The following is a 22515-nucleotide window of genomic DNA, read 5'->3' as shown; positions in this document are numbered from 1 at the left end:
CCTCCACATGGAGGGATGAACGACATAACCTGTTGAGGTCCCCCCAGCCATGCATTTCTATGATCTCCTAGAGAAGTGGGGGAAGAGAAAACTGAACTGTATTCCCCCCTGCCCATGCTCAGAGTGCAATCTCCAAAATCAAATTCACCCAAGGCAACGTGATTTAAAACCCTGTTCCAGAAGGACAGAGTGGCCTGAAAATAATTGTAGGTAACTGCCCTGTGCTCTATAAATCCTAGTTACTATTCAGAGTCTGCAGTCTGCTACTGTCTGCTACTCCGCTTGGACGCCTCGGAATCCCAATGAATCCTTGCAGTACGCCTCTGTCTTGGTCTTTCTCACTCTTGACTGCTTCTTGTCACTCTCTGTCAGTCTTAGTAGTTCTCTTCCTCTCTGGGTTAGTCTCCCTTGCCTTCGCATATCACACACAGCAACTTTCCAACTCAATAAATTCCCTCACATCCTACCTCCTTCTCCCTTTCCCCCCTCAAAAAGAGTTAAGCAGTTGAGCACAGAGCAGCAAAAAGCATAAGAGGCAGAGCATTTCCTGGCAACGGTGGCTTTTCTTGGCCACCAGCGCACACCCTGAGGAAGTGCAAGTGTCTGGGCATCTAGTGTTATTAGGGGCCAGATGTGATTGCATGTGAAAGCAGAATGCTAAGATGACTCTAGTGCAAAGGGTCTGATTCTCCACTGCACTGCAGCTCTGCACTGACAGAGCTCCACTTATTTCAGCAAAATCCTGGAGTTACCTAGTGAAGGATCAACATTTATTTGTATTATCTGATGGGGCAGATCCTCAGCTTGTGTAAAATGGAACCACTGGAGTTACACTGATCGACACCAGCTCAGGCTCTGGCCTACATGTGCCAAAGTACTTTCCTGTAGGGTTGATTTTCCATCTTTCTGGGGCTGACTGTCTTCCATCTGCTCGATGTGCTGAATAAAACCCAGGCACACAGCCCTCCATGCCTTCTGTCTTCCAATCAGAGAAAGGGGAAGTGAGCTGGCCAGGCAGCTGCCAATCATTCACTGCTAGAACTGGGCGAATTCAGGGAAAACAACGGTACGTGAATTGCCTTGACCCACATCCCACTGATTTCAGTGGAAGGTAAGTGCCTAAATACCTTCGAGGCTCTGGGCCCTTGTGAATAAAGCCTAGCAGTTTGCTTTGCTGGGCTCCACAATCCCCTTTGGTCCCAGACGTTTGGTTGAACGTGGTTTTATATACAATTGTATCCATGCAGCAGCACAGTGACTATGAGCCCGGCTAAATCTTAGTGCGAGCATCACTGTTAAACTCAACATTCAGAAAATGCATCACCGCTTTGATCTGACAGAAGGGGAGTGCTCTGTATCGACATCAATAACCAAAAGAAATATCTCAACCTATAGACCCTCAGCTGGTGAAAAGTGGCATGGCTCTACTGAAGTCAATAGGACAAGACAAATGTACATGACCTGAGGATTTGGCTCTAAATATGTCTCCATCTTCTGTCTCTTTAGTTTATCTGATGGATCTGGTTTGACTTGAAAACTACTTCCCCACATCCACTTGCCTAGACTACTAAGAATCGTATCCATTATATCCCTTATTAATCCAACCTCTCTGCAAATGAATATAAATGCAATCTCCTACCGATTAAATTATTATTAATCATTATTATTATTTCTTCTGGTATCTCATAACCATAGCTCCATATATTCTGCAGCAAGATAGACCAACATTTTCTGATCACCTCCCCTCCTCTCTGCTGCATTTTGAGGTGAACTGAATTTTGCCAGTAGAAAGAAATGAATTCGTTAAAACAAATGGTTTTTTTTTGTTGGAGTAAATATTAAAATTAATAATGTATCCAATGCTGTATTTATTGTGTCATTTATGTTAATATTTAATTCAATAAAATCCCATGTTTTACAATGTTTTCCCATTTGTTTTATGCTACCACTGAAATTGCGGTTTCTGCTAACACAGACCAATACATACCTAACAGCTTTATGGTGGGTGGAGGGAGAGCCAGGTTAGGTTTAGGGGACTTGGAAGGGGCTTTTTAGCAGCTGGGTGGTAAGGGGATGGTGGTCGGGTTAGGCTGCTGGGCAGAATCTGGCCTCTAGTTGCTGAAAGAAGGTTTGGAAGCTAGAAAGACAGCTGTTGCTTGGGTCACAGAGGGTGAAATTCACCCCTGTCCAGGGAGCCAGCACAAAGTCATTTAAGTCTCAACATAGGGCTTAAGTGACATCTGGGCTGTGTGTCACCCATCTCTTCCCCAGGGAGAATTTCATCCTGCAAGAAGGTTTTGCAGCTGCAAGGGGTTGGGGGTTTTTGTGATGTGGCAAGTAGGAATTGGGGCTTGTACCTCAAGGAAGAAGAACACCAACATTGAATTTCAATGAGACTTAACTGCAGTTCCAGATTTTCAAAGGTATTTAGGCACATAAAGATACCGATAGGTGTCTGGTGGGATTTACAAAACACTTTAAGCAGGTCAGGTACCTTAGGTGTTTTTAAAAATCTCACCAGGTGCCTATCTTCAGATACCAAAATATCTTTGAAAATTCAAGCTGCTTCTGAAAATGGGACTTATGCTCTTAAGACTCAGAGCTGCTTTACCCGCCTACCATTTCACAGAGACAGAACAAAATGAGCAGCACATCTTCCAACAATAACTAGCCTCTGTGGCAGAGCTGAAAACAACAGATGCCACATTGTCTATGGACATTGGCACCTTGACAGCAGTCACTGCTTTACAACTGATCACCGGTACTACTGGGGAGGTGATGATAATAAAAATGTTTTACTTCTGCTCTTGGGGCTGCCTACAGCCATGTTAGACTAGAGTGCCCTGGAGTTGGATTGAGGGGGCCCGACCTGAGGTTGCCAAAGCAGAGCCATTCTTGGTTTGCATTTTGCACTCTCCAGGTTTCTCATATTCAGGGCTGCAGACTCAAAGGGATGGAAGGCAGTGGCTGAAATGCAAAGACTGGTTTTTTATTTTTCAAAGATTCTTTAAGGGTTATTTTTAATGCTTTTACACCCTGAAGACAAAAAGTATTGACTCATAAAAATAAACTGTGATTCTATGGAGCTGGTAATTCTGAGAGTTCTACGGCCATTATTTTTTTCTGATGATTTGGGTGAAAGACAAGGAAGAGCGAACATAATGCTTTCTTCAAAAACTGTTTCTATAATGTTCACGCACGGCTACACAGGAAACATTTTACTCTTGTATGTTATATAAGCCACATCTTCCTGGTCTAGCGTAGCCCTGACCACATGGTGGCTGCTGCATCATTATACTACAGGTTCTCAGAGTTGACAGTTCCTCAGTAAGTTATTCTTGCCTTACGTCCAGATCAGGGGGGTCTCAGACTTTGCCATCATACAAGAAACTCTCCCTCCCCTCTACAGCTTTAATAGGAGCTAAACTTCAGAGAGCTCACCTGACCCTCTGCCAGCTCACTCTATCTCCAGCAAGCTCCTGGATTACCTGGGCTATTAGCAGAATGTCTTTGTATCCCTCAGTCAAGGACAAAGAGTATCTCAGGCAAGAGAGATCCCCTAGACACTGCCCTTCCCATTCACTACCCCATGGTCTGTCTCCTCTCCTGCTGGTGATCACAGTACATCCCTGTGGCAAGTAGTGCATTTACTTGCATGGAAAAATAATAACTGGCAAATATTTTAGTTCCTTTTAATATAGCAGCTGGACACAAGGACAGCCAGAGCTTTGTCACCAGCCACCATGTTTAAGACTGTGTTCAGGCTGTCTCTGACAACGGAGCGCCTGCCAAGCCTAGCAGCCTGACCCCGCCACGTCTCTCTCCTCTCTCTCTGGAAAGCCCAGAAACTAAAAGCTTCAGTGCTGTTTTTCAATCCTCCCTCCCGCACGTCTGCTCCCATTGCTGCCCAACCTCCCACTGGCTTCAGTGGAACCAGCATCAGCAGCCCAGCCCAGCTGAGCAGCCCTACAAGCAACAAACCTGGGATCTGATTCTGTGAGGTTCTGAGGGCACTCAGCACCTTCTATTGTCTCTCCCCCACTCTCCCAGCATTGCACTTTTGGTAGCATGAATTAAATAGGTAAGATCACAGCTTTCAGTTCAAGCTCCCAAAAGGCTATTCAAACACCCTGTGACAGAGCATACTGCCTTTTCCATACGGTGATGGACTGTGTACTGGGATGGGGAGATTGCATAGACTTGTCAAAGACCAATTTTGACATCACGCTGGCTATAATAATAATGTCTAGCTCTTTTCATCAGGCAATCTCAACATCCTCTACAAAGGAGGTAAGTACCATTATCCCCAATTTACAGCTGGGAAAGCTGAGGCACGAAGCAGGGATGTGATCTGCCCAAGGCCACCAACAGGCCATTGGTGGAGCCAAGTCTCCTGAGTCTCAGTCCACTATGCCATCCACTAGGCCACACTTCCCAGGGCATCGATCCTTTTCCTCCTCACCCTGAAATAAAGGTTTAACGCTGCATTGCGCTTGAGTTCCACCAACCCTATAGAAGGAAAAGTCTTCAACCCGCTTTCCCCACTCAAGACCATCTCATTGCCCTCAAAAGCTTTTATTTAACCTGAGCAAACCCAAAGAAAAGACGCAGCAGCAGTGTAAGGGACTGAAACTGCTCTCTTTCTCTCCGCTGACTCAGCAGTCCTGGTTTTTTTCACCTTAGGGGTTTAGACAGCACAACAAGTCCAGTAATGAACTGTTACTCTGGAAAATAAGACTTTGATTAGGTTAGGATTCTGCTAGGGTATTTGTGTTCCCTTATAATGAACCATTATACTGTGCAAAAGAACATGGCATATGCTGGAGCTCTTTTTATCTCTCTGCTATCACTTAATAAACATCACAATCAGATTCCCTCCTAAATAAAATACTACAGCCAGGGGGTGGGTGGGTGGATGGGTGCAGTGCTGTGATAAGGCTACTCCGTCTATTTGGAATGGCTTTTTGGCAGCTGAAATCCCGGAATGGGTTGCACTATTTGCAGAGAAGAATTGTGGCTGTTGAATTTAGCCCTTTCTTCTCTTGGTGAATGAGCTGTGAGCAGACTCTGGTTTTTATAACCATACTCATTATTTGTAATTGTTCAATAAAGAGTTTATACAGCCACATTGTAGCCTGTGCATTTGTTTACTTGGACTATGTGCTATCCATTATGCACGCTTAAGTCATGTGATGTGGCTTCTGTTTCCTAATTGGAGGATTGAAATTTTGTATGCAGGGAACAGCGGGTAATGAATAAAAAGCACTCTTGCATACCTTTCCAGCAGCTGAGTAGCCAGAGCACTCCTTGGAAGACCTGGATTCTATTCCTGCCTCTGCTAGGCAACTTTGTGTAAATCACTTTCCCTCTCTGTGCCTCAGTTTCCCCATCTGAAACATGGGGGTAATGATACGAACTTCCTTTGTAATCATATAAAAGCAGGACTGGAAGGGATCTTGATAGGTCACCTAGTCCAGTCCCCTGCAGTGAGACAGGACAAATTAATGTGCTTTGATATGGCTGATAAAAACTAGGCATTGTTATTACTCATGCAGAGTGAAATTCACACCTGGAGCCAGCACAAAGCCTAGGTCCTATCTGGAGAGCTTAACTGATGCTAGTGTAAGTTTCACGCTCTCTTTAATGAGTCCTTCTTGCCCCTTCATCTTACATTTGATCTTCCTTGCTGTGGCAGCAGCCTGCACAGAATGAGACTTAACAGCAGAATTCACCCACCCCAGGGCAACCTAAGATGGAAAAGGAAGTTAAGATCCCTAGATACAGCCATCCAGATCCTGTTCCCTTTAACGTCAATGGGAACAGGGTCTGACCCATTGCAAAGAGAGCTCCCTCTCCACTCTTCAGCTTTATCAGGAGCTAAACTTCAGAGAACACACCTGGCCCTATCCGTGTCTCTGGCCAGCTTACTTTATCCCCAGCAAGCTCCTGGATTACCCTGGGCAACGAGCAGAATGTCTCTGTATCCCTCAGTCAAGGACAAAGAGCAGTAAAATCACATCAGGCTTCTAAAAACATGTTAATTAAAAAACAACATAACAGGAGCTTTAAAGAACATGAAACAACAGCTGTGGAGCTCCCTGCTCTGCCCCCACCCTTCCAGAGTGTTTCTCTTCAGAGCAATTTCCATTTAAACCTTTTATTCCTCATTTCCAGACACTGTCAGTTGTTTTCATCTCAGGGCCGGTTGTAGCAGAGGTCAGACAGAAAGGGCCCTGGGTCATGCTGACGGTTTTGGAAAGCACACTGTATTACTCAAACCAGCCAGCATCCCCCCTCCTCCCCAGCCCAGCACTACAGAGAGTGCGTCTTGGAACAAAGCGCCGCTTGCTGCAGCACATGCTTTAATCTCGGAGAGAGATCGCATTCGCCGCTGTGCTCAGAGTGCTGCTACCCGCCTGCCTCAGCGAGCTGCAACTTCCTTGCGAAGCTACCCAGCTGCCGGTGAAAAAGGACGTAGGACAGATCCTCAGCTGATATCCATTAGTTTGGCTCCATTGACTCCACTGGAGTTAATCTGGCTCACATCAGCTGGGGATCAGGCCCATTGAGTCCAATGGACCCTATGCGGATTTACACCAGCTGGGGATCTGTCCGAGAGATCCTAATGGAGAAACACTGATTTATTGTGAGCTGATTAACAAATAACCTGAGATTTCACAAGATGAACAGTACAGCTACCTGAAAATTCTCCGACATAATGTTTTTTTCTGCTAGAGAATGCAAATTCATTATGATTCTTGGAGATAGTTTTATTTCAAGAAAGTTCTTTACGATGCTTGATAGGTTTTTCTCCCAGGATGCCTTGCTCCTCAGCAACCGGCTTTGACAATCAGGGTCCTGACACCCCAAGGGGAGAATGGGCGGGAGGGTAGGGAGGGGGGAGCCCAAAGAATGAGCAGCTGAACCAACTGATTATATACAATATTATTGTACTAGAAAAGTAGACTAAGTAAGGTCTTTTGTGAAAGCCTGTAACATTCTGAATTTGATGGTCATTATGAGATACACACACAGACCGTGGTCATGAACTTATGTACACACAAAACTGTGCTCATAATTCATACCACAATATTCAGCTTCATCTCACCCCAGGGCTGTGGTCAGCCAGGCAGGGAGGGGCTGCCTCCCCAACCAGAGGAAACTAACTCCAAGCATCCAGCATTGCATAAGCCAGGAAAACACAAATGATGGGCCTTTAGAGTTAATGGGAAGACATCGAGACATCCTGGCTAGAATTTCCCCAATCTGAATAACCATGAGTCACTGCAGTCTGAGAGACAAGGAGAAACCCCTTTAAAAAGGAAAGGGATTGAACTGAAGGTCAGCCAAAAACTGAGGGACAGACACTTGGCGAGTGATGTCCATGAAGCATGTCCCCTTCATGGAAGGGGGTATGCTAGGAAACTATTCGAAGGCAAGAGGTAACTTGTTTTAGAAAAGGGACTTTAGCTCAGAGAGAAGTGTAAAGCTGAAGGCTACATCTTTATGTTTATTTTCTGTGTAATGTGTATGTCTTTGCTTTCACTTACTATTTTGTCTTTGAATCTGTGGTTTTTCTATTAAATAAACTTTTTTGTATATTTTTATCCCAAGCTGGTTTCACACCTTCGGGGGTGACAAACCAGTGTGTGCTTGTGGGTTGGCTATTGATACTAGGGATCTGAACCAAAGCTTCCCAGCATCAAGATATCCAACTTTACAGGGCAGTCAATGACAAAATCCCTTTTTGGTTTGGGTGATCCCCAAAACATCACACCCACCTGAGGGCCTGATGGGGAGCTGAGAGCCAGGAAGCATGGGGAGCCCTGGAATGCTTTGAAATTTTTGGTGAAGTGTCAAAAAATTGTTTAAATTTCAAGGCTGCTTAAGCATTTTTAAATGGCTGGTAAAATGAAATTATGGGAAATTCTAAAATGAAAAGGTGAAAGAATTCATTTCAGAAGACAGAAAATATCATATTGCCTCTATATCAAACCATGGTACGTCCACATCTTGAATACTGTGTGCAGATGTGGTCAAACCATCTCAAAAAAGATATATTGGACTTGGAAAAGGTTCAGAGAAGGGCAACAAAAATTATTAGAGGTATGGAATGGCTGATTTATGAGGAGAGATTAATAAGACTGGGACTATTCAGCTTGGAAAAGAGATGGCTAAGGGGGGATATGATAGAGTTCTATAAAATCATGACTGGTGTGGAGAAAGTAAATAAGGAAGTGTTATTTACTCCTCATAACACAAGAACTAGGGGCCACCAAATGAAATTAATAGGCAGCAGGTTTAAAACAAACAAAAGGAAGTATTTTTTCCACACAACGCACAGTGAACCTGTGAAACTCCTTGCCAGAGGATGTTGTGAAGGCCAAGAGTATAACAGGGTTCAAAAAAGAACTATATAAATTCATGGAGGATAGGTCCATCAATGGCTATCAGCCAGGATAAGCAGGGATGGTGTCCCTAGTCTCTGTTTGCCAGAAGCTGGGAATGAGCGACACAGGATGGATCACTTGATGATTACTTGTTCTGTTTGTTCCATCTGGAGCACCTGGCATTGGCCACTGTCCGAAGACAGGATATTGGGCTAGATGGATCTTTGGTTTGACCCACTATGGCCATTCTTATGTTCTTATGTTAGAAATGCCAAAATGAACCACTTTAATATTTCCAGGAAGAATTTTTTTTTTTTTACTGCAACAATTCACCAAAATCGACCTGAATTTGTGTATTGTTTTGGTTGATCAGAATCTGCATTTTTTGGCAAAAAAAAGGGGGGGGGTTGCCTAAAAAATTTCACCCAGCTCTAATGAGCTATCATATTTGTCCAGAAATCATTATACCTAGAACTCCTAGGGTTGGATTTTCAAAAGTACTTAGCCTTGGCCTATGTTCATGGATTTTACCATCACAGGGGAGCATTTGTGAACATTTTCTCTGACCTCATGCATAGCACAGGCTATAAAATTTCACCCAGTGATTCCTGGATCCAGTCCATTAACTTGTGATTCAAGTAGAGAATAGTTGTGATTTCAATGGGAGCAGAGATAGTCCAGTGCTGGGTGCTTCTGCAAATTTCACTTGAAGGTACTAATGTCTCAGCAAATCTAAGAATTTAGTTAGAATTGCAGTCTTGTGATTGGTTGAGGATGCTTGTTTCTGAAAACTTCTATTCCAAATTCTGTTGCGTCTACTGAGAAATGGCTTCAGGGCAAAACAGGATTTCAGATTCATAATTAAAACACAAACAATTGATTTTTATGAGAACTGATGAAAAACAAGTTGCCTCTAAAGCAACTTTAAAAGGGAGAGTGATCCACGCCCTTAGTCCCACCCCAGCACCAATAGCGCTTACCATGGTCAGCACTTTAGATACCTCAGATTGTATAACAAGGTCTCGAGCCCACAGAACACATGAGTAACTTCAAGCCCACAGATTGTCCAATTGATGTTACTGGGACTATCCATGCTTAAAGTTATGCATGTGCTTAAGTGTTTTGCTGGATCAGGGCCTCTGATACTGTGCTGGGTTTTCCCCTGAATATAAGGGTGCCACTGATCGTTTAGGGGAAGATTTAAGTTTGAGTAGGGAGTGTGCAGAGAGTGGAGTAGAGAAAAAAAATCTATATTCCCCAGGAGTTCCCTCCTAACTCATTGAAGTCACCAGGAGTTTTACAGACATGCTTTTTAATCAACTATTTAAAACCCTGCTCTGAGGCTTTCATCAATTTCCAAATCCCTTACACTTAAAAGAGAAAAAAAGAAATCTCTTTAGAATCCGGGGTCATTCTAAGCCTGACCCAGTTAGATGACTGTGATCCCCATGCAAGGTGAAAAGGGACACCAAGCGAGGGGTGAAGAGGAAAGTTTTGGGGGATAGAGTTGGAGGGGGCAGTCAGTGGCTCTACCCCTCCCATGGTCTGCTGGTCTGCTTTCATTTTCAGCCCCATTGCACAGCCAGGGCTCCAAAGGGATTAGTAAAGATTTCGTTTTCTTTTTCCAGAGTGAGATGAAAGGGGGTGGGGAGAAGAGCAAGGAGAAAGAAACTCATTATTTTTTATCTTTTCCAATGACCTTGTTTGTTTTATTCCTACTTGAAAGTGATTACTTTCCCTGTGAAAGTTTGGAGACACCTAGAGACTCAAGCAAAAGAGGAGAAAAGAAAAAAAAAAGAAAAAAAAGGCTGGGGCAAAGGAAATGAAATGGGAAATAAATGTGAAGCAAAAGGAGAAAAATCTCTCTCTCTGCTAGGAAGTCACTCCAAGAAGCTGCACCTGGGAATGGCACCAGGCCTAGGGCTGATGCTGCAATGAAACTGATTTCTGGCAATGATCAAAATGTGTCAGCTTCTGGGATTGGGTGGAGGGGTGTACTTGACTTCTGTATTTAAACTGTAAGCTCTTTTAAGAAGGAACTGCCTCTTGCTACGGGTGTGTACAACAACTGGCACAATCAGGCTCTGATCTCAGTTGGGGACTCTTAAGTGCTACTGTAATAGAAATAATAATGATATTGTGGCTCATTCAGAAAAACTAGTGGGAGGTAGAAGGCACAGTGTCATTCCAACACTACACATCGTATCTCTAAAAATAGAACATATCGAGAGCAACTTCATCCCCGGTGTAACCCCACTGCCTTCTATGGAGCTACATCTATCAAGATTTTTTTATATAGCCTTCATGACTATAGTATCTGAGCATCACACAGAGGGATAGATGCAAAGCTAATAGGAGTTTTTCCATTGACTTTGGTAGACTTTGATTCTGGCCTGAAATTCATGGAAGATGACAAAAAAATTAAGTTTCTCTCTTTCTCCCTTCTCAGCCTGCCTTGGCAATTTGAAAGGTGGCAAATTTCCACCAGGGATTGCTTTGGCCCACGATTTTAGGTCTGATCAGCAATTTTACATACATTTCTGTTCTTCATCTTCTTTATCAGGTGCTAAGAGCTGACAATTCAGTGGATACTGACCAATGTAGAAACATCAAAGTAGTACTTGTCCCAAAGATTTTCCAGTCTAAGAGACTAGTTCAGGAGATGGCTTACACTGGAGAACTCAGAGGAGGGGTATTTTGTTGGCTAGTCTTAGGTTTTCTTCTGAGAACTGTAGATGGAGTGAGATTTGATGAGGGATTAGAAGGGGGAGAGGGTGGTAACCTCATTTGCCACATGATCTCAAGCTAATTACTGAGTCCTCAGTTTCCCAGCTGTAAAATGTTGTATATTCCCCTCCCAATCATCAGTGACTGGGAGGTGCTCAGATACTATGATAATGGGGGCCAGAGTGGTAGATTGCAGCTCTCCTGGGTTCTGGGGGGCAACCTAAGGGAAAGGGAAGAACCTGTATCAGCCATTAGTATTCATTTGGGACTGACTCGAGCTGTGTTTCTGCTGTTTACTTTGACTGCACCTTTGATCTGGAAGAACAGAATTGCCAATGGTTTTTATATAGTTCCTCAGTCCGAGCTCTGCAGAAAATTGGTGAAGTGTGACCTCTAAGCTACAGGTGGAAAAAAACAATTCAAGTTGCCAAAAGGTGAAAGGTTAGAATATTAACTTTGAGGAAACCCTTGCATACATTTCAGATGGTGAATTTTAAATCAAACCCAATCCGCTTTTTCCACTGACTACTCATAATGATCTCCAGGCCTCATGGTTACTCATAAATACTTATGAAAGTGCTTCAAGTGCCTCACTTTGCACAGCCATAAAGCCTCATAAATAATTCTAGGTACTAGTATTTAATTATGTGACCTATATTGTGGAGATATTTTCACCTTATTTATGGAAATGAGAGTCCTTCTGAGGGGAGGCTGTGCTAATAAGTGGCCACTGAGCTGCTGCCAGGGCAGGAGTGTAGAGGAACGTGATGTGTCTCCTGAAGGTTTTCATTAATAGTAGCAGCAATCAAGGATAATTTAACTTAACTAAAACTTCTGTGATGGCTTTTATTGGAAGGCCCCATTGCAAACATTACAGTCTCCCAAGATTCTCCCATTCATTACCAAGCCAGAGTGATCCTGAGGGAATGCATTATATTTGTTACCTCCCCACGTATGGTACTGACTGTCCTTTCGTAGGATCTGGGCCTAATACATTAACATGGAAACGTTTAGGGCATGTCAATTAAACACCCCTGCCTGGTTCAGGCAAGGCTCAGGCTGCTGGGCTGTAAAATTGCTGTGTAGACATTCGGGCTTGGTCTGGAACCCAAGCTCTGGGACCCCATGGGTTTCAGGCAGTGTTTTGTATTCAGCCCTACTCAGCTGTGCCTCCACTACCACTGCTTGTGCTACCACGGCTACGTCACTGTTTATACGCACTCTAGCTCAATGAGAGCTAGTCTGAGTGTGGGTACATAAACAAGGGACTCACATCCCAGCTGGTAGTAAGACATAACCCTCATGATATGGGTTGACTAAAACAAGAGAGAAAGTCTTTTGCCCAGCTAATAGGAGACGGGGCAGATGATTGAGCTGGGTTTTCTGAACTCTTTTAGAGGAACACATATTTCAAAGGCCTAGATTTAACAAACTATAATTCAGATCTGAGGAATTTAAATGGGGATTTAAAGAAAATTGTTAATATTTCAAAGTAATTGTTAAAAAAAATATCATTTTAGGTCTCTTCCTCAAATAATTTTTTCAAAGGCTGTGGTTTGTTTGAATTGTGGATAGGAGAAGCCGTTAGAGGGGGTATTAACATAGTTCAAAAGAAGGCACAAATGAGAATGGACATTTATGTTAATAAGCAAGATGGCTGAGTAATGAGCAATTTCAAGCACCAAAATGTGTCCCTGATTTATCTGAAAATCTGGTAAAGCTTTACAGATGAGCTTTTCCACGCTGCTAGGGGTATTTGCGGATCATCAGTTTCCATTCATTTTAATTGGAAATGGGTGTCCAAATTCATAGCTGACATGTACAGGTGGGCACCTGACAGGCTGCTCATTTGGACACACAGACATTTAAAATCACTTACTTCCCACTGCCGAGAGGGCCAGATCATGAGGTGGTGTAAGCCAGCATTTCTGAACAATTCTCACTGAAGTCAAATCAAGCTACCATGATTTACATCACCTGAAGATGTGGGCCAGTGTGTTTGAAGTGCACTTATGAAAATAAGACCATTTATTTGCACATTGATCTGTGTCCTTTGCATTCTTTTTTTGAAAAATTAGTCAATATAGTCTAGGAAATAGAACAGTCAGGGGAGATAGGATTATTGTCTATCAATACTGCACTGTACCATCAAAGCAAAAATGAAGAATATTCCCCTCTCAGAATGTAGTACAGTGAGGGGTAACAGCTAAAAGCCGAGGAAAGAAAAGATTAGCATAAATATTAGAAGTTGCTCTTAACTGTAACAGCAATTTGACAGGGAATAGTCTTTCAAGATTGAGGTGCCATCCCTTCAGGTTTCCAAGGATGGGTCACACAAGGAGTTACTGGAAATGAGACATTGAACAGTCCTTCAAATTTTGGGAGCTCAGACTGGATAATGCAAATAGCCTCTTCTGGCCTTATGAGCTACAAGTCTACTGTCACACTGATATATTAAATAAAGAATCTAAATAACTTTATGCTACCATCAGAGACAGCCAAACATTGATCCTAGTGATCCCTTGTCACTAAAGATTCATCAATGAGTGGAAATGGGCAACGGCTTCAAACTTAGGAGGCCACTTGTTTCCTATGTTGGGCACTACACCATGATTGGAAGAGTCACTAACTGATCTTTCTCCTATGTTCATTAAGCTCTTTCATGTTCACCCCAGACTCCATTGTTTACGGAAGATGGGCAAAAAAAGGTTCAGAAGACTGTTCCTTCCCTGAGAGAGGATGGATACTTGAGTACTTGCCTCTCTTCCAAACTGTAGCTGGAGTCATCATGCTTCTGATGTCTCTTGGACACATACTCATTCTTACCTCTACTCTGAAGCACAACTCCTTCTTTGAATGAGATTGCAGATGATCAGCTGTTGTCATGCCAATGGTCTCATATTATGCCCCCCAAGGGTTGCATGAGTGTGAATATTCTGCAGACCTTGGAAAACATGATTGGTGCAATGCCAGTTGGTGAGGATCTATATAGGCCAGAGAAAAGGAATGGAATGGTGTTTCTCATAGGCTTTATACTCTGCCCTTTCAGAGAAATACCCTCAGCCTACATTACAAGGCCTTGCTTCAACGAAGGGCTAGTGATGGGGCAGCTGCCCCTCATTGGTATGTAAGGGGTTAAAGCATTCAGGGGGAGGCTGCACGGGATGCAGCCAATAAGGAAAAGGCTTGTAGTGCCAGCCAATTAGGGGAATATTTATTGGAAGAGCCAATCAGGGCCAGGATGGCCCATATAAGAAGGGGCTTTGGAACAAAGCAGGGGCAGTCACTCCCTGGAGTTCAAGGGAGAAGGACTGGCAGCTTAGAGGGCTGGAGCACCATGGACAGAGCAGCGCTGGGCAGGGTCAGCAGAGTATGAGAAAGCTCCAGGCTGGCGGCTGCCAAACTGAGGCCCTGGTACCAGGGCAGAGGAGGTGCTGGGCTGTGGCGAACTGGCCCAGGGAAGGAGAAGGTGGAGTTGGAGGAGGGGCAGTATGTGGCTGCTGGCTATATGATCCCTGGGTTGGGGCCCAGAGTAGCAGGCAGGCCTGGGCTCCCTCCCCCTTGCCCCCACTGGTCACTGAGGGATGTGGCCAATGCATGGACTGAAGTCTACCACTGAGATAAGTGGCTAGAACCTGGACTGCAGATTGCCACTGAGGCAAGTGGTTGGACTGAGGACTGTTGGTCCCCCGGAAGGGGGGAAAGAACCAAATGGGGCACAGCTGGAAGGCTGTTTCCAGAAGAGGACGATGCAGTCCAGGGAGCAACGTGGGTCCTGGATGCAGAGACAGGAGTGACGATTGGCAAGACACCACCTGAGGAGGGTGCACCAATTCCCACCCAGCTCTAGATATAAGCATCGCCTCCATCTCTCAACCCAGGCCAGTTTCATGCTCCTCTGCCAAGGCCTCATAATAAATCACCCCAGCAAGCGTGGGTGTTGTGCTGAAGCCCAGGGAATAATTGCAAGGTAGGAGGAGAGAGAGGGCTGGTTCCATGGGTGAGCTCCCTTCCCCTCCTCCCAAAGCCAACCAACAGTACCATCACCTATGCATATACCATGAAGAGTGTCTGTCTGTGGGTGTATTGTGGGGGGAGGGACCTAAATGGGCTTTGGATGAGACCCTAATCTTGGTTAAATGAAAACCCTGGGGACCACAATAAATTGTACTAAGCATAGATTTTAATTCAGTCCATCACACAAACAACAGGAGAAGGAACGGGAAAGATGACTTGACTCAAAATGGTCCTACCTCCTTTTAGAAATATGTCACTGAAAGCCCATTAATAACATAAAGAAGTCCAGAGATGAGAAACTAAGAGCGGAGGGTCATGTGACTGCTGACATATTCACTATACAGAGGGTGTTTTGAGACTTCTCTAAAGCTGAGATTTTTAAATAATTTCAGTGTGGAACACATCTTAATAGAGAGATTATCCCATGGCGAACCCATCCTCTGCTTCACAAGTGTGTGTACCACCTCTCCTCCCAGTCACATTACATCCTATGGTCATTGTAGCTATTACACGTGTAGCAATGTACGGTTGGGAAAGAGTTTCTATATTTTTACAGTAGTCTGTAATGTCAATAAATGGTTTTTCCTTTCAAAGAAAGTTAAGCCCACCATCTACTTGGTTTCACCAGTCCCACCCATCTGTTCTTGTCCCTCAGCGAGAAACGAGGAGGTAGCGCTAGCATCAAGTGATAATTCCAGTGTTTTAGTGGGGTACAGAGAGAGATGCATGGGGGGAAATATGGGTCCCTACACCTGGGAATAATGAATGCCTGAGTCATAATCCTTATTGTGACACTGGCTCCTTTTATAGCCTTGGATACTTCATTCTGATACGGCAGGGGGAAAAGAACGATGCAGTCATTAGGCTGCGTGGCAGAAGCATTCCCTTGCAGGATCGGGAAGTAACATTCTCTCTCCCTACACAGGTCTGATGCAATCACTGTACCCGAGACAGATCAGATGCATCTGGAATATTGCATTCAGTTCTGGCCATCTCATTACCAGACAGAAAGTGACAAATTGGAAGGATTTCAGAGAAGAGTTGCAGAAATGATTAGGAGTTGTAGTGAATGATTTATGAGGAGAGATGAAAAGAGCTAAATGTGTCGAGCGTGGCCAGAAACTACATAGCAGCTTACAAATATTAAAAGGAGGCAAACACCATGGAGGGAGAGGGATTTATTTATTGGTGTCCACAGGAGTATAACTAGCAGTAATGGATGAATTTAAGAAAGGGAAAACACAGGCTGAATATCAGGAAACACTTCCTGGCAGTGGGATATATTACCCTGCGAAATAGCATCCCAAAGGGTAGTGGTGGAAGTGCCATCCCCTGGTACATATAAAACCAGATTGGATTAATTGTTAAAAAATGTGCTGTAGGGAACAATCCTGCACTGGCAGTGGGATGGGCAGGATGAGCTAAGACAGCAGCGATTCTCATCCTGGGATCCCCACGCACCTGGACTGGAGCTACCCAGAACCTTCCTGCCACTTAATATGGGAAGGCCAGGCACCCATGAAGCCCTGATGCCAGCTTGAGAGCAGCAAGGTTTTCCTACCTCTGACTTCTCTGACTGTATGACTCCAGCCTAGGGACAGACCAACGTATGATGGGGGTCCCATTTGGGCCAGATCCTCAGCTGGTGTAAACTGACCTAGCTCCATTGAAGTCACTTCACAACAGCAGAGGATCTGGCCCTGTTATTTTTCCTGAACTGGCTTGCCTGTTCTTAAGACAGGCCCGTATAGAATCAGGCACAGAGTCGGGGCTGGGGGGAGGGGAGGTAATTAGTGACCCTCAGCCACTTCTGATGACTTTTCAGAGGGTTAGTAGAAAACACTCCTTTCTTGTCTATCTAAAAGGGGTGGCACACTCTGTTTTCCCCTCATTTCTGCCCTGGGACTAGGACACAAATCATAATAATTATCCCTGTGTTTTTGTCTCTCACTCACAATCACTGCAATTATCCCCCAAGACATGGCAATTATTAAAAGCACAACATAAACAGCGAACACTCCCGCTCCAGACAGGAGGCTATCAAAGCCCAGGAACACAAAGGGAAGGGGACTCAGAACAGTGTGTAAACAGGAGTGACAGCCCCAAATGCAGGGAAACACAAAGCATCGTTAATTACTGCTCCTGCTACAGCCTGGTAATTTGCTGATACCACTGCCTTCCAGCACAGCCCCTGTGATCTGCTTAATAATTGTTCTGATACTTGTAACAAGCCAGAAGAGAAAGGCAAAAGAGCTTTACTTTCTCTTTCCTACTCCCCTTTTCTTTTAATCTTTAATCATAGCAGCCACAAAGGTCAAGTGTTTTCTTCATTAACTTCCAGACTCATGGTTCAAGCAAGCTTGAAGCTCTTTGGCATTTGGAAGTGAGAGAGGGGGTTGGGATATAGAGAAGTGGGGGAGATCTTCTGTCTCAGGAATTCCAAGACAGATTGGACCCTCTCAGATGGAGAATGAAAGTCTGATTTGCTGATGGCTCAGGCACTGCACTGTGTGGACAAGCTAGTCTACCTACTAATGAGGTCAGGTAAAAAGTATGGGAGGCCTGCAGTGCAAAGACAGTGGAGTCCTGCTGGATTTTTGTCGAACTTGCGGATGCTCTGACATGAGAGCTGGTTGGAATATTTTGCACAAAAGGTTTTTTCCCCCCTTTGTTTAAAATTAGCCTTTTTCTAAAACAAAACAGTTTGCAAAAGAAATCATCAACAGTGTTGACATTTTCCACAAAATTTTCTGCAATATTCCGATGGATATTTTTATTGAAATTTTATCAACCTGTTTATCACGATCGTTTTCTAAATCATCATTGGAATGAGGCAAACCCATTACATCGTTTTCCTTTCTGGTCACATCACTACATTGCTGTCATTCTGCAACGCATGACTCCCGTTGTTTTAATTTGTAGATTGCAGCCTTCCTGGTTCAGTCCCGAGTTGGTTTTGCCCTGATTCAGGATCTGCGCAGGCTGTGCCGGCATACAGCTCCAGGCAGGGCAATGGCAGAGGGATGCCAGTGCGCGCCTCCTCTCACTCTGGCCTGCTGGCTCTGGGCCTGGCCATCAGATATCTGCACTGAAGAGCATTGCCAGGCGTGGGTGCCCATGTCAGTCCACACATTCCACATGTTTCGGGGGGGGGGGGGGTTTGCTGGACAGCTTCCTTGGGTGGTGTGTCACCCTCCAATCCAGAAAGCCAAAGTTCAGGTGAGCAGCTCCCAACAGGCAACTGCCCCTGCCATAGTGATGCAAAGGGGCCAGAAAGCCACCACAGCTTGCCTGTTATAGGGAAATCCCCGAGGTGGCTGGCTCCATGTGACCCCCAGGTATGAGGCCTTGGCAGAGGAGCATGAAACTGGCCTGGGTTCAGAGATGGAGGCGATGCTTATATCTAGAGCTGGGTGGGAATTGCTGTTCCCCTCTCAGGAACATTTTTGAGATGTGAAGAATCAGGATGAAAAGACAAAATCTTGAACATTTTCACACACTGAACAAAACAAATGTTTGGGTGAATCAGAATGTTTTGTTTCAATAATTAGCTACAATTTTAAAATGAAATGTTCTTTGGCAACCAGAAAACTCAATTTTTGTTTTGAAAATGTTTAAACACAACATTTTGACAATTTTTGAAACTTTTTTTCCACATTTTTGAGTAAAAAAGTTGGTCAAAACCAATCCCTTCCCGTGAAGGGTTCCAGTTTTGATGAATCTGCATTTTCCAAGGAGGAAATACTTTTAGTCAACAAATTTCTGACCAGCTCTCCTCATAGCTTCTAGTCAGGGTGTATGGCTGTGAACGACCTTCCTCAGCTTCAGAGAGAAACAGGTAATCCAGAAATACAGGCTCACCCCTGAAACCATCATTTATCAATGTGATGAGCTGTAGGGGGACCTGGAGACGATGAGTGACAGAAGCAATGTCTGCTCCTCTCAATGCTCGTCAGAGTCCCCACACAGCACTGGACATACTAGGTACTTGGTTCTTTCCATGGACCATAGGGAGTACAATAAGAGCCAATCAGTCAGCTGCCTGAGAACTTTACCATGGTGAGGAATGTCACATGACACATCCCCTTCCTTGTGCACCGAGACAAACAATTGCAATTTGGTTTGTACTGTAACCCTTCTGCCAGGCTGAATTGATAGCAGCAAGGGCCGGGTTCAATACATAGGGGTCCCTTCCCTACAACGTAATGCAAAACCAGCTCGAGCCCCCACCCAGTGACCTGAGAAAATCTTACACACACCCCTGGGTGCCTCAAAGAGGCAATACTTCCCCTCTCGCAAGCACAGAATCTCGGTGTAGCAGAAAAGGTTTAATTACATGAGATAAACAACAAGCATTAAATTGGGAAAACACCTCAACTAGAGTTCATAGACCAAACCATGAGCAGAGACCCACCACAGGAAATTGGGCCGTGTCCTTTTCCCTGGGCTCCTGAGTCCAGCAACCCCCAAATCACCCGAAGACTCCCAAGTCCAATACCCCAAATGTCCCTAGAGTCCAGCAACCCAAAGATCACCTACAGTCCCAAAAGTCCCACAATCCAAAAGTCTCTGTCCCGGGTCAGTGCAGCCCCAGAGTTCGAGAGTCTATCTGCAGAGGTTCCCCCCACAGCCTGGGTAGAAAGGGGCACCTTACGTGGTCCGGGGCCAACTGCCCTGCCTCTCCGTGGGGTTCTGCTTCCGCCTTCTCCACGAACTGCTCCGCTCTACCAGCCACTCCACTCTGCTCCTCCAGCCGTCCTCACAAACTGCTCCGCTCCGCTTCGCCAGATGCTTTGCTCCACCAGCCATCCCGTGATCCGCTCCAGCCATCCCCGCAAACTGCTCAGCTCCACTCGTCCTGTGATCTGCTCCAGCCGTCCCCACAAACTGCTTGGCTCCACAAACTGCTCCACTCCGCTCTGCCAGCTGCTCTGCTCCACAGTATAGCTTCAGGCTCCCCCACTAGTTAGCACAGTACTCAGTGCTCTCAGCTCAGCAATTCCAGCTCTTTAGTGATTTCAGCTCACAGTAGGGGAGCCCCGGTGCTAGTGCACCATTAGCCCAAAGTGAGTTCAGCTCAGTAACCTGTATCTAGATTCTTAAGGGAATCAAAAATCAACTGATATTGCATAGTGGAGAGAGGAGTGGGTGGCACTGGTGCTTCTGGCTCACACAAAGCACCTGCACCACCAAGTATAGATACCTACCCTCAGCCTCTCTCAATTCACTGGGTTTTGGAACCCATGTCCCTTGTCTAGCAAGTGCTATTTAGTTGATAGTGAAACCCTTTATCATAAAACAGTTTAATAGTTCCTCATTTACTTAATCAGGGTGACAACACTTTATTCCTCCTGCCCCAATAACAAAGAAATTGGGGATCCCACAGCTGTGAAAGTAACCATTATAGGCTGCCGTGGGCTATGCTAGGCGGAGTGGGTGTGCCTATGCAAACACAATCAGCCTCTGAAATTCTTTTCCACACTTGCCATAATTCACCACCAGATGTCAGGATAGAGCTCATCCTGACTGCTTACAGTACTATCAAACCAAAATGGCATAGCAGATGGGGCACATCTACCACCGGGGGCCCCAGAGAGAAATGCAGTGTTCAGAAACAGCAAAAGTAGAGCGTGTGCGTGTGTATGAAACTCACAAAAGATGGCTCCGATTGTGGTGGGAAAATTCTCTGAAGCTTGTCATAGCTTCTATGTCCTCAGTGCATCATCCCTTGCCAGCACTGTTCTGCTGAGTCTGGTTTCATCCTGGGTTAATCAGACAATCAAATAATATGCACAAGACCATTTACACTCATCTCACCAGTGCAGGGCTCATTCTGGCTAATAATTCTCCTTCTCTCTGCAGGGGCACTGGAATGGGGGGGCCGGGGAGTCTGGCCATATCACTTTTAAAAGGGCAAGTGATGTGGGGAGGGGGTGGAGAGGAGCGAGCAGGGGGTGAGGCCTCCGGGGAAGGGGCAGTGCAAGGCCAGGGACCTGGGAGAAAGGTTGGTATGAGGATGGAGCCTTGGAGGGGGGAAGGGTAGCATGAGGGGTAGGGATATGGGAGAAAGGAAGTGCTATTATCATCCCCATTTTACAGATGATGGACTGACGTACAGAGAGAATTAAGTGATGTGACGAAGGTCACGCAGGGAGTCTGTGACAGACAAACTGAACCCAGATCTGAGTCCCACCAGTGCCTTCGCCTCAAGAACACCTTTCCTCGCCAATTTAAATGTAGTATATATGAGAATAACAAAGAGAATGTGAAATGATCAAGAGAGTAAATTGCGTTTTATACCAATGTTTTCGCTTTTGCAAAGTTATGAACGATCCCCTTAATGCAATGAGAAAAGGGCATTTCTTTAGAGAATGGCAACTGTTCCTGTGTACTGGTGTTTAGAGCTGGGTGAAATTTTTCAGATGAATATTTTGCGTGCAAAAAATGCAGTTTTGGGTAGACCCAAACTAGTCACGAATATGTGTTGAATTCAGCAAATAGTTTTGGCTGAAAATAAACCAAAAAAACTATTTAACAATAGTCAAAATGTTGCATTTTGAGATTTTTGAAAAGAAACATTTGATTTTTTGGTCCAAAATGCTGTTTCATTTCAAAGTTTGCCTAAATGCAATTTAAAAAAAAAAATCCCCCAAATGAAAGGAAACACCTAATTTCAGGTTGAGTTAAATGTTTAGGTCAACCTGAAACCAATGTATTTTGTTTTTTCATTTTGCCAACCCCCACCCCCAAAATTGTCATTTCAGATTGACCCAAAATGAATTTTAAATAAAATTGGTTCAGATAGCGACTTGAAAAATCAATTATTTACATGGGTCTGTTGATGATTTCTCATGGTCCCGGATAAGATCCCAGAAGACTGTATCCTAGATGTAGCCAGTTCAACATGCCAGAAAAGCACAGCCTGAAAAATCAGAACAGTCCATACAAAAATGCAGAGAATTTAAGACAAGGAATCCAAATCAAGAAAGAACTTCCTTTATCCAAACAGTCAATGGAGCATTATTTAAAAGGCTGAACATTAAACACAGACTGTTATTGGGAACTCAATTATTTTTATTGTTTAGTCAACACATATTATGTGTGATTTCTCCCATTCTGCATTAAGGTTCTACATTTTGACACATTCTCTCATAGGAGATTTTTGGGGACACAAGATTCAGTTCCAGAGGACAAACCAGTTAATTATTTAAAATTAATCAATATATCGATTGATTTATCAGATGATAAACAGACTTGCAGCTTTAGTCAGGGCTGGAAATATTAATTGATTTGACAGGCTGAAGCTTGGTAAAACAAGTAGAAGGGGCATCAGGGCATCTCAGTTTTAATTAGCTACGCTGAAGCTGCCTTTAGCTGCTCC

The sequence above is a fragment of the Mauremys reevesii genome, linkage group 9, assembly GCF_016161935.1.
Source record: "Mauremys reevesii isolate NIE-2019 linkage group 9, ASM1616193v1, whole genome shotgun sequence".
Classification (NCBI taxonomy): Eukaryota; Metazoa; Chordata; order Testudines; family Geoemydidae; genus Mauremys; species Mauremys reevesii.
Note: the sequence above shows the minus strand (reverse complement) of the source record.